Source organism: Pogoniulus pusillus, unplaced genomic scaffold (genome assembly GCF_015220805.1).
Source record: "Pogoniulus pusillus isolate bPogPus1 unplaced genomic scaffold, bPogPus1.pri scaffold_47_arrow_ctg1, whole genome shotgun sequence".
Classification (NCBI taxonomy): domain Eukaryota; kingdom Metazoa; phylum Chordata; class Aves; order Piciformes; family Lybiidae; genus Pogoniulus; species Pogoniulus pusillus.
Genome location: NW_026974707.1, coordinates 102,638 through 118,092, shown reverse-complemented (window position 1 = coordinate 118,092; position 15,455 = coordinate 102,638).

Below are 15,455 nucleotides of genomic sequence, written 5' to 3'. Positions count from 1 at the left end.
GCCCCCCAGTTTAGGAGGGACGTTGAGATGCTTGAGCGTGTCCAGAGAAGGGCAACAAGGCTGGGGAGAGGCCTTGAGCACAGCCCTACGAGGAGAGGCTGAGGGAGCTGGGATTGGTTAGCCTGGAGAAGAGGAGGCTCAGGGGTGACCTTATTGTTGTCTACAACTACCTGAGGGGTGGTTGTGGCCAGGAGGAGGTTGCTCTCTTCTCTCAGGTGGCCAGCACCAGAACGAGAGGACACAGCCTCAGGCTGTGCCAGGGGAGATTTAGGCTGGAGGTGAGGAGAAAGTTCTTCACTGAGAGAGTCATTGGGCACTGGAATGGGCTGCCCGGGGAGGTGGTGGAGTCGCCGTCCCTGGGGCACTTTAAGGCAAGGTTGGACGTGGCACTTGGTGCCATGGTCTAGCCTTGAGCTCTGTGGTAAAGGGTTGGACTCGATGATCTGTGAGGTCTCTTCCAACCCTGATGATAGTATGATACTATGATAAGGAGAGCAGGGCTGAGGAGCAGGGATGTGCTGCTGGCACTCTGCTCATGCGGCTGTGCAGAGGGCTCCGTGACCAGCTCTGGGCTGGCACTTCACCAGCTGGGGGCAGCTGTGTGCAGAAGGAGCTCGAGGCTTGCTTGAGGATCCTGGCAGTGCAGATGTTGCCTGCAGCACTCTTCCTGCAGCTCTGGCACTGGAGAGAGCCTTCACTTACACACTCTGTGAATCACAGAATGGTTCAGGCTGGGAGGGAGCTTCAGGAGCATCCAGCTCCAACCCTCCTGCTGCGGGCAGGGACACTGTACCCTAGAGCAGGCTGCTCAAGGCCTCATCCACCCTGGCCTTAAACACCTCCAGGGAGGGGGCATCCACGAGGTCCTGTTCCAGTGTCTCACCATCCTCACTGTAAAGGATTTCTTCCTACGATCCAGTGAAAATCTCTTCTCTGCCAGCTTCAATCCATTCCCTCTTACCCCATCACTACAAGCCCTTGTAGAAAGTCCCTCCCCAGCTCTCCTGTAGTCCCCTCCAGGGACTGGAAGGCTGCTGTAAGGTCTCCCTGAAGCCTTCTCTTCTCCAGGCTGCACAGCCCCAACTCTCTGCAGCTGCCCCCATAGGGGAGGTGCTCCAGCCCTCTGGTCATCTTCATGAGCCTCCCTAGAACTGCTCTTTGTTCCATGCTTTCCCTTGACAGAGCTGTGTGAGAAGGCAAACCTGCAACCAAGGGAATGCTCTTCACATTCTGGCTCTGACAATGTGCTGCTGCTGACCCCAAATGCCACCTCTGAAGAGCTGCTGCTGCAGCTTGTCTCTTCCTTTTGCTCTTCTACAGGCAGTTGTCCGCTCAGGTGTTCTGATGCTTCCTCTGCTTGGTGGAGCTCCTTTCCTGCTTGCTGACAGATTCCTCTTTCTGAGCTCTGTGGGGCTTCAGCAGTAAATCAGGGTCTGAAGTGAGAAGGATCTGGCTTGCTTTTGTCTCTGTAAGAAAGTGTCCCTGCATAGTTTTACGTGTGACAAAGCATGGGGGAGCCCTTTGGAATGATTCCATCCCCCCTGGATGAAAGGAGGTGCTGCCTACTGGGGTTGTCTTAAACTGAGAACCTTAAATCTCTGTTACTCTTTGTCTTGGGTTCAAATGCAAGTTCCCAGAGACTCTTATAAATTTGGTAGACCCAATGACAATTTATAGAATTTATAGAGTTTATAGAGTGCCCTCCCCTCCTCCCCCTCCTTTCCCCAAAAGACAGGGAGAGAGATAAAAGGTAGGGACACCCCAATAAATCAATCTCACTCGATTTGGAAGTTAAAAAGGAAAAGTTTAACAATAACTTAGAAAAAGGGATTGGAGGTAGGGGAGTTTACAAAGGATAAGGAAGGGAAAACAGCAAAATACAAAACAGGGATGGATACAACCCGAGTAGTGTGATGGTGTCTCTGCCTCGTGGCTGGTATGCAGTATCAGTGTGTGTGTGCGATCATGAACGCAGGTAAAGGAGAAAAAAAAAGGGGAGAGAGAGCGAGGAGCAGGAAGTGCTCCTCTTTTATACCGCAGGAAGTGGGGGGAGTGGGCTAACCATCACCTGGAGTGTGGCCCACCCCTGAGGAGGGGCCAAGACCCCTAGGGTCAGGTTCAGGGTCACTCCCCCAGGAGTGTTAACCCTATACATTCCACCCCTTGGTTAGACCACTTCCACCTTCCTAAGAACAGTCTTCTTCTCCAAAGATGGGAAAAAGGTGTCCATGGGTTAAGAGTTCTTAAAGTCCTTCTTGGTCCCCGGCTGTATCTCAAGGTGATGTGCTCCTCTGGTCCGGTGCAGGTTGGTGAGGTGTGAGCAGGACAGGAACGGAAGAAAAGTCAGTGAAGCAGGAACAGTTCTTGTTGGAACTCAGGAAAGAGTCTTTTCCCTCTGTGAAGAAAAACATCAGGAACAGTCTCTTGGTGTCTGGCATCAGGGGAACAGGTGTAGATGAGATGGCTGTAGACATCCTCTGGAGGGAAAATCAGGAACAGTCTCTCACTGCAGGGCATCAGTGACGAATCAGGTGCAGGGTTCTGGTTGGACGCCGTGGTGTGATGTGATGCTGTAGGACTCTGGATAGCTGCTGCTGTCATGTAGGTTCTGTTGGACGCCGTGTAGTGGTGAGGGTATAACTACAAAAACAACTTGTAACCCCTTATGAACTATGATACAAGTATTGCACAACTATGATACAACTATTATACAACTATAATACAAGATAACCTGAAAGTATCTGGAACACATGGAATCAACTCTGAGATTTCAAAACCTTTTCAGCTAAAGAGAGATTTCTCTGAGGGACACACTCGATAACACCAGTTTCCATCATCACCCAGTATGTGTGACCAGGGCCCTCTGCAGATACCACCCCTTTGATAGGTTTTCCCCCACCAGAGGCAGGAGCAACCCACACAGTCTTTCCCAGTAGATTCCTTTCACAGACTACAGGAACTCCATCTCCCTCAACTGTGGGCAGTAGGGCAGACTGAGCAGGACCAGCTCTGTTAACTGATCCCCTGCTGTTCACCAGCCAAGTGGCTTCTGCAAGGTGCTTCTCCCAGTTTCTGAGAGTTCCACCTCCCATAGCCTTCAGGGTGGTTTTCAGCAGACCATTGTGTCGTTCAATCTTTCCTGCAGCCTGTGGGTAGTATGGGATGTGATAAACCCATTCTATCCCATGCTCTTTTGCCCAGTTGCTTACAAGGTGGTTCTTGAAATGGGTCCCATTGTCTGACTCAATTCTCTCTGGGGTACCGTGTCTCCACAGGATGTGGCTCTGCAGGCCCAGAATGGTGTTACGGGCAGTAGCATGAGGTACTGGGTAGGTTTCCAGCCACCCCGTGCTTCCCTCCACCATGGTTAACACATACTGCTTGCCACTACGAGACCGAGGCAGAGTGATGTAATCAATCTGCCAGGCCTCCCCATACCTGTACTGAGACCACCTTCCCCCGTACCACAAAGGCTTCATGCGCTTGGCTTGCTTTATGGTGGCACAGATGTCACATTCATGGATAACCTGAGTTATGGCCTCCATGGATATGTCCACGGATCTGTCTCGGGCCCATTGGTATGTGGCATCTCTTCCTTGGTGGCCAGAAGAGTCATGTGCCCACCGAGCTAAGAACAGTTCACCTTTGTGCTTCCAGTCCAGGTCAATCTGGCAGATGTGGGCAGCCTGGTCAGCTTGGTGGTTATGCTGCTGTTCTTCAGTGGCTCTGCTCTTTGGGATGTGAGCACTGATGTGTCGGATTTTAACTGGCAGTTTGTCCAGGCGTGCAGAAATGTCTTGCCAGAGATCAGCAGCCCAAATAGGCTTCCCTTTTCTCTGCCAATCATTTCTCTTCCACTCCTTCAGCCACCCCCATAAGGCATTTGCTACCATCCATGAGTCGGTGTAGATGTATAGCATTGGCCACTGCTCTCGTTCTGCAATGTCCAGGGCCAGCTGGATGGCTTTCACCTCAGCATACTGGCTGGATTCGCCTTCTCCATCTCTTGCCTCTGCAACCCTGCGTGTGGGGTTCCAGACGGCAGCCTTCCATCTTCGCTTGCTGCCTACCAGGCGGCAGGATCCATCTGTGAAGAGAGCATATGCCTTTTCCTCCTCAGGGAGGTCACTGTATGGGGGGGCTTCCTCGGCACGGGTCACTGCCTTCTCTTCTGCTGGCTTTCCGAAGTCAGTGCCCTCTGGCCAGTTGGTGATGACCTCCACAATGCCTGGACGCTCGAGAGTCCCCATCCTAGCCCTCTGAGTTATCAGAGCCATCCACTTACTCCAAGTGGCATCTGTGGCATGGTGCGGAGTCGAACCCTTCCCTTTAAACATCCAAGTCAGGACTGGAAGCCTTGGAGCTAAAAGGAGTGGTGACTCCGTCCCAATCACCTCAGAGGCAGCTCTAACTCCCTCATAGGCAGCTAGGATTTCTTTCTCTGTGGGGGTATACTTGGTCTCTGAGCCTTTGTATGCCTTGCTCCAGAACCCGAGTGGGCGGCCTCTTGTCTCATCAGGAGCTTTCTGCCATAGGCTCCAGCTAGGACCATTCTCACCGGCTGCTGTGTAGAGAATGTTCTTAATCTCTGGGCCGGTTCGAACTGGTCCCAAGGCCATGGCATGGACCACCTCTCGTTTGATCTGGTCAAATGCCACCTGCTGCTCAGGTCCCCACCCAAAGTTATTTCTCTTTCTTGTAACGTCAAAGAGGGGTTTCACAATTTGACTGTACCCGGGAATGTGCATCTTCCAAAAGCCCACAAACCCCAGGAAGGATTGTGTCTCCTTCCGGTTAGTGGGTTCCACCATAGTGGCCACTTTATTCACCACATCCATAGGGATGTGGCGTCGGCCATCCTGCCATCGAACTCCCAGGAACTGGATCTCTCTGGCAGGCCCTTTCACTTTGCTTCTCTTAATGGCAAAACCTGCATCCAACAGGATATTAATGATCTTCTCACCCTTCTGGAAGACCTCCTCTGCTGTCTCACCCCATACAATGATGTCATCGATGTACTGCAGATGTTCCGGAGCGCCACCCTTCTCCAGTGCAGTCTGGATGATGCCATGGCAGATTGTAGGGCTGTGCTTCCACCCTTGAGGCAGTCTGTTCCAGTGGTACTGGACTCCTCTCCAGGTGAAGGCAAACTGTGGCCTACATTCTTCTGCAATGGGGATGGAGAAGAAAGCATTAGCAATGTCAGTTGTGGCATACCATTTGGCCTCCTTTGTTTCCAGTTCATACTGCAGCTCCAACATATCAGGCACAGCTGCGCTGATTGGAGGAGTCACTTCCTTCAGGCCTCGGAAGTCCACCGTGAGTCTCCACTCCCCCGTCTCCTTTCGCACTGGCCATATCGGGCTGTTGAAGGGCGAGTGGCTCTTGCTGATGACAAGCTGCTGCTCCAGGCGGCGAATCAGCTGCTGGATGGGTAGCAGGGAGTCTCTGTTGGTGCGGTATTGCCTGCGATGAACTACACGAGAAGCAATAGGTAACTTGACATCTTCCACCTTGTGGGTGCCAACCACGGAAGGGTCATCTGACAAGCCAGGCATGATAGACAGCTGCTCTTTGTCTGCAGTCTCTACAGCTGCTATGCCAAAAGCCCACTTGTTCCCCTTCGGATCTTTAAAGTACCCTTCCCGGAGAAAGTCGATCCCCAGGATGCAAGGTGCATCAGGGCCAGTTACTATGGAGTGCTTCTCCCACACATTCCCGGTGAGGCTTATCTCAGCCTGCAGCACAGTCAACTCCTGAGACCCCCCTGTGACTCCTGCAATTGTAACAGTTTCTGTCCCCCTGTGGCTGGAGGGGATCAGAGTGCATTGGGCACCGGTGTCTACCAACGCTCTGTACTTCTCGGCTTCAGAAGTGCCAGGCCATTTCACAAACACGTCCCAATATACTCTGTTATCCCTGGCCTCCGCCTGGCTGGAGACAGGGCACCTCTAATTCTGAGCAGTGTGACTGCATGAGGCACATGGACCTGAGTTACTGGCTTCACCACCCCTTGGGCGAGAGGGCTGCCTGCAGGACACTGGGGCAACCCCTCTTCTGGAGGAGTTATTCCCTGTGTTTGTCCCCTGCAGTTCCCTTACCCTGGCCCATAGAGCTGAGGTGGGCTGGCCATGCCATCTATCCATGTTTTCCCCATGGTCACACAGTGTTCTCCAGAGTGACCCCCTGTGTGTACCCTGTCTGCTCTGGGCTGGTCTCCTGCGGGGAGGAGGAGGAGCACGGCGGCGTGTGTTCCTTACAGCTGAGACTTGCACCCATTCTGAAGGTGAAGAGCAGTCATCCTCTGCCTTCTGCATTTCAGAGAAAGAGGCTTTCAGCTCGTTCATTTCTTGGGTGAGGGTCTCTACAGTGGCAATTAAGGTTTTCCTCGACAAACTGTCTTCAAACTGTCTTAGGTCATTCACAAACTCCCTGATTGTGGGAAGGTTGTTGGGGTCTCTGCCCAGCAGCAGTGCTCCCAATGTGGGGGCATATGTGGAAGGGGCACACTGAGTCAGTTTCTTTAAGAGGGCTGGCTTCATGCGGACATCATCAGGGTCCGAGGGCCTCTGGTTGGCTCCATAAATTATCTCTTGAACCGCCATTTGCCTCAGGTATGAGATCCCCTGTTCCATATCTGTCCATCTAAGGGGATGGAAAATCATGTCATCCTTAGTCGGGTACCTGTACCTCACAGCTATCAGAAGCCTGGCCCAAAGTGAGTGGGTACCATCGAGCCTTCCCAGCTCCTTATCCACACCTCCATCCCTCGACAAGGATCCCAGCTGCTTTGCCTCCCTCTGATCTAGGTCCACGGTTTCTGCTCCTGCATCCCAGCATTTCAAAAGCCAGGCTAAAAGGGACTGTCCGTTTGCCCTTGCATACTCCTGCCTTATGTGCCTGATTTCCTTTCTGGGCATGGAGCTGATAAGGATCACTCCATTATCAGGTCCATTTCCAGCTGGTTGCTGTTGCTGGGGGGTGCTGGTTCCCGAAGAGGTCCCTTGCCCTGGATCGGTATCTGCGGGAGGATTTGCGTTTGATCTTGCTGGCCGCGTCGTAATTGGCGCCAGGTGAAGGGGGCTGGGCTGAGGGGGCAGGGTCCGGGGGGCTGCCCTGGGCGGGACCGGAGGCGGAGTTCGGGGCGGAGCCGCGCTAGGGGCGGTCTGACCTGTTGCCCGCCCCCCGCAGCTGCAGCTCGGGCAGTGAGGGCCACCCCTCCCCCTAAGCACCCTAATGGCGGCGCCCACTCGATACTTCCACGTGTCCCAGTTCACCGCTATCTTATTAATTCCCAAACCCACATTTACACACAGTGAAATAACAGCTATCCAGTACCATTTCTCGCCCAAAATATCTGGAACTTCTGTGCTCCAATGCATATACTCAGATTGATTCCATGTTCCAGAAACATTTCTAAACACAGTGAGATTACTAACAGAATTCAGGAAATAGGCATAGACTCGGGCAGGCAAATGCTTAGAATATTCCCAGAGCATATCAATGACAATCCAGAAGACATGGGAACTTATAAACTTTAACAGCCAGCCCCACAACAGCCATGCAAAAGCGTTAATGATTAAGACTTTCAGAATATCCATTTTTTAACTTCCAAATCTTCTCTGAAAGAATTCTTTCTACCTAGCCCCACGTTGAGACGCCAAATAAATTGTCTTGGGTTCAAATGCAAGTTCCCAGAGACTCTTATAAATTTGGTAGACCCAATGACAATTTATAGAATTTATAGAGTTTATAGAGTGCCCTCCCCTCCTCCCCCTCCTTTCCCCAAAAGACAGGGAGAGAGATAAAAGGTAGGGACACCCCAATAAATCAATCTCACTCGATTTGGAAGTTAAAAAGGAAAAGTTTAACAATAACTTAGAAAAAGGGATTGGAGGTAGGGGAGTTTACAAAGGATAAGGAAGGGAAAACAGCAAAATACAAAACAGGGATGGATACAACCCGAGTAGTGTGATGGTGTCTCTGCCTCGTGGCTGGTATGCAGTATCAGTGTGTGTGTGCGGTCATGAACGCAGGTAAAGGAGAAAAAAAAAGGGGAGAGAGAGCGAGGAGCAGGAAGTGCTCCTCTTTTATACCGCAGGAAGTGGGGGGAGTGGGCTAACCATCACCTGGAGTGTGGCCCACCCCTGAGGAGGGGCCAAGACCCCTAGGGTCAGGTTCAGGGTCACTCCCCCAGGAGTGTTAACCCTATACACTCTTTCACTGCTGCTGTAGATAGTGAACCACTGAATATGTTTTGCATCCTATAATGCTGAGCCAATCAGGTCTTGCTCTCACTGGACAGCAGTGCTTTTACTCTGTCATCTGTAGCTCTGGGGCAGTCCTGCTCAGCGTCAGACACGCAGGAGGTCAGGGTGTGCCCTCATGGAGTGATGTTTAATCCTATGCACCAGCAGGGAAGACATTTGCTCTGGCATGAGTGGCTGTGGGAGAGCATCATTGTACTCCTCACTCACACTGCTCCCATCTGCTCCTTGCTGCTCTCCAGCTCCTGCCTGGCAGCAGGGTCAGGGCGCTTGGTCCGTGTGACACAGCAGCCAAGAGGAGTCTCTGTGCAATCAGCACTGATGAGGCCATGCCCAGGTACCTCTGGAGTGTGCAGCTTTACACACAGACACTGGGTCTGACTGAGCCAAGGTAGCTCCAGCCTCAGTGCTCCTGCTCTGTTCCTGCAGCTGCAGGACTCTCTGGCCTGCACCCAAGAGGCCAGTCCCTGCCTGAGCAGTGTGCAGCTGCTGGGTTCAACGAGGCACACTCAGAATCTAAGCACAGGCATCCTGCTCTCCTCGACAGTGCCCCTCTCTTGCAGGGTCTTCATGGCAGAGCCCACAGCTGAGTGCTGTGCTTGAGGCAGCTGCTGGAGAGAGGCAGTGCAGACTGTTTGCTGTGGCTCAGGAGCCTCTCGCTTGCCTGCAGCCCAAGTGGTGCCTCCTGTGTCTGCTCTGCAGCAGCTCCCAGCCCCATCTCCCATGTGGACATCTCAGCAGTAAGCTCTGGTGGCAAAAGCATGAACCAAGCTCCTGGGAAACTGCTGCTGTGGGACACTAAAACAAGGAAGCAGCAGGGACTTGCTGGGCTTATTTCCTCCTTTCTGAGCAGGAGTCTCTTCTGTCTCAATGTGCAGGAGCCTCTTCCTAAGGGAGGCTGAATCTCTTCTCCACACCCTTCGTGTTCCTCCTCTCCCTTGTACCACATGGGAGGTAAAACAGAAGAGTGAAGTAGCAGCTGGGTTTAGGGGGGTTGGGTTTTGGCAGGGTTTTTCACAGTCCATAGCCTTGTTTCTGTCCTGCCTGTGCACTTTGTGACTGGGAATGTGCTCAGTGCACTGAAGCATCTTCTCCATTGCTTCAGTTCAGATAGGTCAGGTTGTGTCAGGGAATCCTCATCCCATCCCTCACCTCTGTCCTTAGGGAACGCTGCCCCTGACATGGAGGAGGAAGCAATGCCCTCAAGCTGATTCCCTGCCAGGTGTTTTTGCAGCCTTGCAGCCACAGCCAAGGAAGCTGTGGCTTGGCTGAGGGGAGTTGTTGATTTAGTGTCACAGCAGCAGCCAGCTTTGAAGTTTGTGGTCATCAGAGCTGCTGCTGCCAGAGGAATTCTTGCTGCTGGCTGCTGCCTTTCCTCCCTGCCCTGCAGATCCTTTCCTTTCCAGCTGCAGTTCTCCCTGGAGCCTGAGCCCATTGCTATTCACTGCACAGCTTTCAAGCACAAGGGCAACCTGCTGCTGCTGGGGGCTGCAGATGGGACTGTTGGTCTCTTGGGCAGGGAGCAGAAGCACCTGGGGGCATTGCTTGCCAGCAGCTGAGCAGGAGCCTGCAGTGTGCCGGGGGGCAGAAGCCCAGGAGCTGCCTGGCCTGGATCAGAGCTGGTGTGGCCAGCAGGACATGGGCAGTGATTGTCCCTCTGCACTCAGCACCAGTGTAAAGGGTAACCCCTCCTGGAGAGTGGTCTTGGCCCTGACCCCAGGTCCTCCTGACCCCTCCCTGGGGTGAGTCTGCACACTGCCAGGTGTGGTGCTTGGCCCACTCCCACTGCCCGTGTGGGACCAGAGGAGCTTCCTCTTCCTCTCTCTCTCGCCTGCCTGCCTGCTCAGCAGCATCACCACCCTGCTCCTGCTGCTCTGTGTCACCACCTGGCTGCAGCCCAGGGGGCAGACAAAGCCACTGCCATCAGATCTGGCTGTGTTCACAGGGTCTGTGCCTTCTTCTCCCTTCCCTACACCTTCTGTAACTTCCCTGCCTCTAACACCTTTCTTTGACTGTTAACATTTTCTTCTTTCCCCTGCCAGAGTGCAGTGAGATTGTTGATTTGGGGGTGCTGAGCTCTCCTCTCTCCATGGCTAACTCCTTTGCTTTGGGAAAGAAGGGGGAAGAGGGAAAGGCTTCCTATAAACTGTTCTTGGCTCTGTTAACTCTCTTGGAGTCTCTGGGAAGTTTAAACTAGAGCTGAGACAAGGAGGGAGGCTGCACCTGGAATGCTGGGTTGAGTTTGGGACCCCTCTGCAGTGCAGACACTGAGGTACTGGAGTGTGCCCAGAGAGAGGCCAGGAGCTGGCAGTGGGGCTGGAGAACAAGGCCTGGGAGCAGTGGCTGAAGGAGCTGGGCTTGTTTAGCTGGGAGCAAAGGAGGCTGAGGGCAGCCCTGAGCATTCTCTGCAGCACCTCAAAGCAAGCTGCAGTGAGGTGGGTGTTGGTCTCTTTGCCCACGTAGCAAGTGATAGGACAAGGGGAAATGGCTTCCAAGTGCTCCAGGAGAGCTTTGGGTGGGTTGTTAGGGAAACTTCCTTCCCTGGAGGCGTTCCCAAGCACTGGAACAGGCTGCCCAGGGAAGTGTTGGCTCAGCAGCCTGGGTGGCATTTACAAGAGGTGTGGCTGTGCTACACAGGGACAGCTTTCAGTGGTGGCTTGGCAGTGTCAATGGTTGGACTTGATGCCCTTACAGGTCTCTTCCAAGCTAAATGATTTTGTCCTCTCCAGGCTGTCCTTGTGCTGGAGGCGTTTTTAGGCCTCCCTGTTTTGTGAAGGAGAGATCTGCTTCTGGCCTGGACACTGGGGTGGAGGCTGCAATCAGATGGTCTGTGGGAAGAGAGCTGCCAGAGCTGCTTGGATGGAGTGGAGAGCAAGGGGAGGAGGAGAAGAAAGGTGGCTGTGGGCCCTGGTTGCAGAGTGCCTGCAGCTGGCAGAGAGCCTCTCAGCAGCCCTGTACAGCTGGAGGAAGAAGTGAGCTCCTGAGAGGCAGTGATCTGTGGCCAGTGCAAAAGCCCCACGTGCTGGAGAGTAAGCACAGGCTGCTGGCCTTGGGTCGCTGCCTCCAGGCTGGCTTAGAGGGCTGGGATGGAGACCTTCTGGAGATGAAGGCCTTCAGCTGTGGGTGAGTGCAAGGTGTGCTCAGTGCTGGCTGCCCCTCAGACACGCAGCAGCAGGAGTGTGCCAGGGGCTGGAAGGCTCCCGATGGGGAAGGCTACTCCGCTGAGTGCAGCTACGCTGAGAACAGTCTCCAGCACAGGTGGGGATGGCAAGGTGAGCTCTGGCTGACCTCCTGGGGGTGAACATCTGCCTTGGCGCTGGGTACTGCCCTGCTTTGAGACAGAGTGAGCTCAAGGGGAGAGAGAGAAGGAAACCAGAGCCCTGTGGGTTGAGACAAGGAGAGTTTAATGCAAAGTAACTCAATGTACAGCACCTTCTGAGCAAGCAAAGCAAACCAAGGCAGCAGAACACACTCAGCAAACAAAGCAGCAAGTGGCAAAGGGCAGTGTCCAAGCCAAGTGAAAGAGACACAGACCCCAACCCAGAGAGTGGAAGAAAGCCCCCCAGAGCTGAACTCCAAGCCTCCCCACCCTCTGCTCCAGCCAGCACTTGTGCTACAAAGCTGGCGTGAGCAGCAGGGCAGCAGATTCCCATCAGCAGGCTGAACAGGCTGCCCCAGCTGCTCCCTGCCAGCCCAGAGCAGCACAGGTGTTTGTTGTAGCCTTGCTCCATCAGTCTCGGCCAAACCAAGGCCATGGCATCTTCACAAGACCTCCTCAGCTCTTTTGCAGCACAGCTTTGGGGGGCTCCAATTAAGACACAAAACTGCTGATGTGGCCTGGGTGCTGCAGTACCTGGGCCCTGAAGCTACTGAATCAGCTTGCAGTAAGCCAGGTGGCTCCCCCGCCGCTGGGGACAGCAGCAACAATGCCCTCAGCCTCTGGCGGCTCTGCAGGCTGCTCACTGCAGTCTTAGGGTTGGGGGTGCTGCACAGCACCCATCTGAGGAGGGGACTCAGTGCCCCCTGGCTGCGTTTGCAGATGGCACCACATTGGGTGGCAGTGCTGACCTGCTGCAGGGCAGGAGAGTCTGCAGAGGGATCTGGACAGGCTGCATCAATGGAGCAAGGTCAGGTGTATGAGGTGTAACAGAGCCAAGTGTGGGGTCCTGCACTGGGGTCACACCAACCTCAGGCAGCACTGCAGGCTTGGGGCACCTGGGGGTGCTGGTGGCATGCTGGCTGAGCACGAGCCAGCAGTGATGGGGCAATACACACAGGCAGCAGTGCCTGTGGAAGCTTGGCACTCTTGGTGCTCTGCAGCCTGTGTTGGGTCAAGAGAGGCCCTTAGAGGTGTCCCAGGGCCATCCTCTGTGAGGAACAGTCACTTGGCTTTCCTCCCAGCCCACTGGACTTGGGGCTTTTGTCCTCTCCTTGCCATGCCAGTTCATGCAATGGAACATCCACAGCAGTGGCTGGAAGGTGTCTGAGCAGCATCTTCCCAGCGCAGCCACAGGTCCCTCTGTGCTGTGCGGGGGCAGTGGCTACAAGCAAGTCCAGTTCCCTGGAGCAAAGCTCTTTGCTTTTGGCTCTGAGGGCACCTCCACGGTGCCCTCTGCTCCTGCTGGGGGAGTCCTTTTGAAGGTAAGCCTGAGGTGCTCTCAGTGCTTCCATACAAGCTCCTGTAACGAGGTTGCAGCAGCAGCAGCAGCCACTGGCAGTTGGGAAGCAGCAGCTGCTCTCTGTGCAAGCTGCTGCTGGGTTCATGCACTGTGCACTGTAGCATTGCCTGCTGCTGAGCAAGGCTCTGACCCCTCTGCTGGCATTTGGCTCTCTGGCTGCAGCTCTGCAGCACTTGTCCTTAGGGTCTAGCTGAGCACAAAGCTCAGCTTTCATCTTTTAATCTATTGATGCAGCTCAGCTCAGTGCAAAATGTGTGCCTGGTGCCTGCAGCTTCTCTTTACCCTGCCCTGTGAGCTTCCTGAGGCTGTGTTAGCCTCAGCCTGATCCAATCTTCCCCTTGGGGGCTGCAACCCAGGCCCAGGCTGAATGCTTCCCACTCTCCAAACTGCTGTGCCACAGTAACAAAAGGTTCCCGGTGCCACAGCCCTGCCCTGCCTCCTCTGGGCTCAATGCCCAGCAGCAGAAGCCACTGCAAGGCAGAGTAAGTGCAATGGTTCCTCCACCCCTGGCATTCAGGAGCAGCTCCGCTAACAGGAGCTATAGTTGAGCCCCAGCCGCCTCCCACCGCCTCTCTGTGTGTCTCCTCCCCCCGACACTCCTCCCCCTCTGTCTGACCCCTCCCCCACCCCCCCCACCTGTCTCACTCCTCCCATCCCCCTGCCCATCTATCTGCCCCTCCCTGCCCCTCCCTGCCTCTCACTGCCTCTCACTCTCTGCCCCCCTCTCTTCTCTCCCCTTCTCTTTTCTCCGCTGGGTAAATGTGTGCCTGGGGCCTGCAGCTTCTCCTTACCCTGCCCTGTGAGCTTCCTGAGGCTGTGTTAGCCTCAGCCTGATCCAATCTTCCCTTGGGGGCTGCAACCCAGGCCCAGGCCGAATGCTTCCCACTCTCCAAACTGCTGTGCCACAGTAACAAAAGGTTCCCGGTGCCACAGCCCTGCCCTGCCTCCTCTGGGCTCAATGCCCAGCAGCAGAAGCCATTGCAAGGCAGAGTAGATGCAAAGGTTCCTTTGCCCCTGGGGCATTCAGGAGCAGCACCACTCACAACAGCTATAGTTGAGCCTTATTTGCTTGGCCTCAGCCCCTGCTCTTAGCCTGCCTCCTGCAGCCTGCGACTGCTTCTCCGTGGCCGAAGCAGCAAAGTGGGGAAGATCTCAGCGTTGTGCTTCATTCCCTATCAGCATTCCCAAGGGAGTCCCCAGCAGGCTTTGGCTGGGCTGCACCGCAGCCAGGTGCTTGCAGGCGTGGGGGCAATGCCTCTGCTGCAGAAACCTGCCCCTGAAATCTGAACTTTCTGCCTTGCAGTCAAAGAGTGAGGAGAAGGTTCTGGAGAGCTGCCTCTGCTTGGCAGGACACTGAGCTGCTCTTGTGCCAGTGCACTGCAGTGCAGCCATGGGCTGTGGCAGCTGCCTCACTGCCTCCATGCATGGCAAGGTTCAATAACAACCTCACTGGCTCCAGAGTCTCAACGTGGGCAGTGCTGCAGGGGCCAGAGCAAGAGCCGTGACAGAATCGCTGCCAACTGCACAGCAGCAGCTGCGTGGGACAGAAGGCAGCAACAGTGCTGCTGCTGCCGGCAGCTTCAGCTCTGCAGAGGCTGAGGTGGAGCCGAGGCAGGCGGCAGCACAGGGCCTGGAGCTCAGCTGGGGCAGAGTGGGAAGAGCTGAGCCAGAGCAGAGCTGTGTGCGGGCAGAGCCTTTGCTGTGGCCTTGGCTCCTCGGCCTCTCTCGGCCCTTTCTTCCTGCTGCTGTCTCTGCCCCCACCCCCTCCCCTCTCTGCCTCCTGCCCGCCCCCCTCCCCTGCCACCCTCCCTCCCGCCTCCCACCCAACCTGTAGAACTCCGCCCCCACACCCGCTCCTGTCTAAGTCCGCCCCCACCCCCCCGCCTGTCTAACTCCTCCCCCACCCCCCCGCCTGCCTAACTCCTCCCCCACCCCCCGCCTGTCTAACACCGCCCCCAACCCCCCACCTGTCTAACTCCGCCCCCACCCCCCCACCTGTCTAACTCCTCCCCCACCCCCCCGCCTGCCTAACTCCTCCCCCACCACCCTGCCTGTCTAACTCCGCCCCCACCCCCTCGCCTGTCTAACTCCTCCCCCAACCCCCACCTTTCTAACTTCGCCCCCACCCTGCCTGTCTAACTCCGCCCCCACCCCCCCGCCTATCTAACTCCTCCCCCACGCCCCCGCCTGCCTAACTCCGCCCCCACCCATCCGCCTGTCTAACTCCACCCTCACCCCCCCCGCATGCCTAACTCCGCCCCCACCTCCCCACCTGTCTAACTCCGCCCCCACCTCCCCACCTGTCTAACTCCGCCCCCACCTCCCCACCTGCCTATCTCCGCCCCCACCCCCCCGCCTGTCGAACTCCGCCCCCACCTCCCCGCCTGTCTAACTCCGCCCCAAAGCCCCCCTAACTCCTCCCCCACCCCCCCGCCTGCCTAACTCCTCCCCCACCACCCTGCCTGTCTAACTCCGCCCCCACCCCCTCGCCTGTCTAACTCCTCCCCCA